The following is a 5809-nucleotide window of genomic DNA, read 5'->3' on the forward strand; positions in this document are numbered from 1 at the left end:
GTGAACTGTCACTTGAGCTTGTATTGTGCATTATACAATACAATGCAATGTCATCCAAGTTTTGACAAGCTACAAAAATGTGATGCATTTTGACAATTCATACAGTAATGGCATTGATGAAAAACACTTTGCACTTTAAATCAATGTACAATACAGGAATGTAAGTAGGCCTACGTCTTTATTTGCTACGGTAAAATGTCAACATTAGTCTGCATGCAGCTCTGCTCCTATTTCGCCCCCAAAATCACCATATTGGCAACTACCTAATTAGGCCTACAAGGAATTATTTGTAATTTCTTTGTCAGTTAAGAACTATTTCCAGAATGAAATAATGTTGTCCTTGACGTAGAGTAACAAGAAAGAAATGACTTGAAGTCATATTCTACCAGGTGCTGTGTGTGTGTGTGTGTGTGTGTGTGTGTGTGTGTGTGGGTGTGTGTGTGTGAGGCACAAGTACAGGTCATGTTGTACTTGCCCACAGGTCTTGCCCACTTGTCCGAAGAGTAAATCATCCATTATAAAAGGATAAGCAACATTTTGTTAACCGTTCAATGTAACGTGTATGTTTTACTTTCTACGTGCGAATTCTGGGGCTGTGCGAAGAAAAATGGCATACCTCAATGAGACCATTTATTTTATTTAGAAAGTGCTAGCCTAATCACTGTCATTCAAGCAAAAATGTATAGGACTATAGCCTACCTATTGTGGTACGAAACATAAATCCTTCTGCAGTGAATTACAATATTAGAATTGTGCTGAATGGAAGATTGAAGAAAAAAAAAAAGTGTTACTGACTTATAAAGATCCAAGCATCAAAATGTTGTTGGAACTTGTACCACAGATTGTTCTACATACACAGTAAATGATCTAATGGAGAAAATAAAATATTAAGCAAGAAAATGAAATGGACAATAATAAATAAATAAAATTAGCCTACAGATATACAGTTTTAGGAATACTCTAATACAGGGGTCTTCAACGTGTTCAGGCCAAGGACCCCCTAGCTGAGAGAGAGATGAAGTAGGGACCCCCTCTATATTGTATGAAATTGTGCTTGCAGATTAAACTTTTTTTGTTCCAACTTGGTCTGCTCTGGCAAAAATAGCCGATCTACAAGCTCAGTTGTGTTTGTGGATCTGCTATTTTTGGCTAAAGTTCTCCACAGAAATAGGATGCTAGTGGTTATTGTAAAACTCTGTACTCTGAGGACCCCCTAGGGGTCCCGGACCCCCTGTTGAAGACCCCTGGTCAAATAAGGGACTTGTCTTAGACAGGCATGTAGAGAAGGGCACTTCAGAGTTAAATTAACACTGAGCTTATTGAGAGTTGACAAGTGTCTATTGTGATGAGCGTGTCGAGCGGCTGTTGTAAATCACAGATGATTAGTAGATGCTGCGCTTTCAAACTGGCCTACTTTTTATGACTAAATGACTTTATGACTCTCAGCCCCTCGATCTGTCCCTTAGAGGCAGAATGAACGGCACTGTGTTGTGTTAGCATGTAGCTAACGCATCAGCACAGACAGACAGTTGAATGCGACGTTGCCTTCAGAAGGAAAACAACAACAAACATATAGGCTAGAATTGCGGATGGGATGCATGCAGGCGTTGTGAGCTTGTAGATAAGCTGTTTTCAACTGAGCTGGTGTGTGCGTGACTGCGTGTGTGTGTGTGTGTGTGTGAGGAACTACGGAGAGGGGTAGACGAGCGGAGCTGTTCAGACGATCTGCAAGACCACAACGCGTCGCTGATGGAAGCGGTGTGGGCTTGTATGTCAGCTCATTTGTGTTGCTTGTGCTAGACAGGGGAGGGGGCGTATGATCCCATAGCATGGGAGTACGGCCTGTCTCCCCATTGGCTTAAAGGACAGACACAAAGCCAGGACAGCCAATGACAAATAGGTGTCGCATAGGTGTCGCATAGGTGTCTAATACGGTGTCTAATACATGTCAAGTGTCCCAGCCTGTCTATAGACCCGGCGCTCTTCGAGCACCTGGTAAAAATATTCATACCTGTATTCAACCCGTCCCAATTAATTACTGTAACCACTTATATTCCACCCTTATCATCTGTAGCCTATAGCTGGTTCATTATGCAACAGCTAGACTTTTTTAGAGAAGAGACCATGTTACTTATGTTAACACCCCTCCAATGGCTTCCAAATGCTTTTAGAATACATTTTAAGATTTTATTGATTGCATACAAGGCATTAAATGGTCAAGTTCCAACTCTCTCTGCCTTGAGTTAAAGGTAGGGTAAGTGATTTGCAATTATTAAAATAATTGCAAAATGGGTCTATGTTCTGATAGTGCTCGTTACTATAGAGTGTCCTGTCCATATAAAGAGTCTTCATGTCTCTCCAGCTCTTTATAAAACAGAAAATGCATTTTCGTTTCAGTTTCAGTTTCATTTCCAATTTTATCCAATCAGGATAGAGAACTCAATCAGGATATAGATTAAACAAGTGAAATTGGAAGTGATGACACTAAGAAATGAGCAGACAAAATTGGAACTGGAACACTATAAAAATGAAGCTTAAAAATGGGTACTTTCTCCTGATTGGCTGAGATGTTGACACCTACCAGAAAATGTATTTTCTGTTTATTAAAGAGCTGGAGAGACGGGGAGACTCCTGTTACTGAACAAACACTCTATAGCAATGATTACTATCAGAATATAGAGTTTTAACCTTTTAACAAAATACTTTTTGTTTTAACCCAAAAATATCACTTACCCTACCTTTAATTAAAGGGGACTGGGCATTTCCCCAACCATTCATATTTCATACAAATCCATCTGTATCTTCTTTTACAATGACCTACCATTCATAATCATGTGTTGTTGTGAGGGTGGGGTATGGGTCATGAATGTATGGTTGGATGGTGTTTATAAATGCTTCTTAATGTATGTGTGGGTGGAGGGTGGAGGGGGGAGGTACTGTATGTTTGTTGTAGTTGTTGCCTTTTAATGAGAAGCACATTTGTTTGAAATGTACAGTACCAAAAAATTACTTAAAATCCCACATAATTGTATTATTCCATAAATGTATTGAAATACATTGAGTGTTCTTACAGCATTTTCACGATGGTATACAGTATACTGTATTTTACCCAACAGTCTTTTAGCAGACACAAACCCTGAGAGTAATCTTTTTCATGAAGGTGCCAGAGACATCAGAGGTATTTTAACGTCAGTGTTTTAAGGGCAGGGCTCGGCGTCGGCCACAGGCTCACAGCGGTCAATCACTGCCCGAACCTCTCCGATCTGCACCCCTTTGTACGTGCCTGTAATGGAGGTCCACTGGGTCTCCCCGTTGCGGTAGGTCCGACTGAGGCGGGCCGTGTAGGGGATGTCAGCTGTACTCGTACGACCCTCCATGCGAGCAGTACAGGAGTGGTTAGGTGGGACGGTGAGTTGCACGGACAAAGAGTTCTTCAGTTCCTCCCTCCTAGTCATCCCACTGCTAAACATTAGTGTCTCCTCCAGATTGATCGCAATGGTCGCGGAGCTGATGGTGGGGATCCCGGCAGTGATGGTAGAGGTAACACCCAGCGTGGTGGAGCGGCCGATGTTCCAGGTGCTTTCCTTCACAGTTGTCTTCTCGAGATTCACGGTCTTCCCCACATTTTGGCACCCATTGTTGGTCAGAATAGAAGTGGTTAAGGTCTCTAGTGGTTCCTTGAAGATCTGTACGTCATCAATTAAGTACTTGACATTAGAGATCTTCTGCCTATAGCCATCCCGGTTAATGGTCAGTACCTCATATGATTTATACCAGTGCTCACTACCCTCCCAGGGGAGGAAAAATGCCTCATTCCGAGGTGACACCTTACCAAGTCCATACTGGTTTTTCCCCACATAGCCGTCTCCTCCAGGACAGGTCTTGATGGAGTTTGGAGGCACCGAACCATAGGAATCTGCCTTCCACTCCAGGAACTCAAAGTTGTCCTTGTTGACCAGGATCTTGAATTGACGGGCTTTGTACTCTTTGTTTCCATAAGCGTAGTGACAGTGAGAACCCAGGTTTGGGTTGTAGAACCCAGCACTGCACCCGGATTGACAGACGTAGTCAGTGCGTTTAGCGTAGCTGTTGTAAATGGACACAGCACCGTTGGGGCGAGAACCGGTCCAAGTCAGCCACTCCAGATTGACGTTGTCCTCAGACAGCAATTCTGGGTTCAGCAGGGACAGACATGACATGATGACATGGCAGGGTGTTTCATTTGTAATCAAATCCAATTTACTAACATGGAAATAAATCAGAATGAATCTCTCCAAATATAATCCCTTAGAGGGTCATTTACCTCTTCTGTGCCTTGAGCTCCGCCTCACAATGTCCTGCAGGCTGGCAGAGGCCAGCCCCAACAGGGCTAAGAGCACCAATGCTGACAGCTTCATCTAGGGACAGGCAGAGTAAGGAAATAAGTCTTGATTATATAATTTTTTCCATAGTCTTGCAATATATATAGATTAAGGAAGCTCACCAGAAAGCCAATGTTAGGAAGTTGTTTTTAAATAATGTCAAATGGTAAATGGTAAAAATCCATCTGTCATTGTGGTCTGCACGGATGGGCAATAGGCCTACTTTATATTGAATTTGCCACTATATGCCATGATATGATGCCATCATCTAGATGTTTTTTATGAAATATTTAGTATTGCAATATTATAAACATCCTTACTTAATATTTTATCATAACAAGGGAAGACAATTCAATGCCATCTTTCTATCTCTGTCGGTTACACTGCTAACTGTAAATAAGGAATTACAGAGAAATGTAACAATATTGACTCAATCTGAATATTAACTTATGTCCATTATGTCCATAAATATCGAGCACTTTTAAGTAATATTCCTCGGCTCTAGCGAGCAATTCTATATCTGGCACACCAAGCACATACCATTCTAATCACAGAGTTATAGTTAGTTATGTGTCTATTCCATTATCATTATACACTGTATCTCTCTCATGGGCCTAATACACAACCCTTGGAGCTAAAAAAAATACAGGCAGTGCACTCACCGTTACAGCTGTCCCTGTCGTATATTGTTCCATTGATCAGACAAGAAAAACACTATTCCATAACTATTCCCTAAGTGCAAGAATAAGAAGCATCCAGTTTGAAAGAGGGTTTGTCCATAGAAATGCTTTTATTTCCACAGACGTGACACCTGAGTTGCCAATCCACAGAGTGTAACTCAAATCACCAAACATCATACTTTATACAGACAGACGTTTGACTTAGGACCTCCTCCCAGTCCTCCGTCTTGACCACTCACAAACAAGCTTTTAGAAACAAAAGGCTTCTTGGCCCGCCTTTCTCAGTCATCACAAGGAATTAGCATCCGCCTAGTTTTAAACATGTGACAATTTAGTTTAACCCTTATCTATAAAACTATACTTTTACACAAGCTCATATTATGAAATCTTTGTTTAACATCGTATTAGCTTCAAATTAAGTCCACACACATTATACATTCACAATTGCAAACAGCAGTTAGAAATACAATGAATCAACAAAGTTGCAGTTACTTTAAGACTGAATATTTTCCTTAAATGACATTTCTCTTTGTTAACAACACAAGTCATAGTTGTCAAGACTTTAATCATTTTAACTACACACTGCAGACCTAAGACTGAAGAATAATAAAAGTGTATATATTTTACTGTCATCTTGACCTGGCTTCCAACCATTCACTACACATAGCCTTTCTGTATCTGATCGGCCCAGGAAGGAACAATGATTACTCTGATTAGTTTAAATGAATACAAAAGACTTCTTCTGATAATCAAAACAAGACAGAGGGT

The 5809-nt window shown here is 40.8% G+C and overlaps 1 pseudogene across 1 annotated transcript; it reads right to left on the reverse strand.

Annotated features, from left to right (window-relative positions):
- Positions 1-3197: 3197 nt before the first annotated feature.
- On the reverse strand, positions 3198-4397 carry LOC308077848 (natterin-3-like; annotated as a pseudogene). The gene has a single exon. The product of its transcript is annotated as a natterin-3-like (transcript).
- Positions 4398-5809: the final 1412 nt, after the last annotated feature.

This window comes from Gymnoscopelus braueri, assembly GCF_963280865.1.
Source record: "Gymnoscopelus braueri genome assembly, chromosome: 22".
Classification (NCBI taxonomy): Eukaryota; Metazoa; Chordata; class Actinopteri; order Myctophiformes; family Myctophidae; genus Gymnoscopelus; species Gymnoscopelus braueri.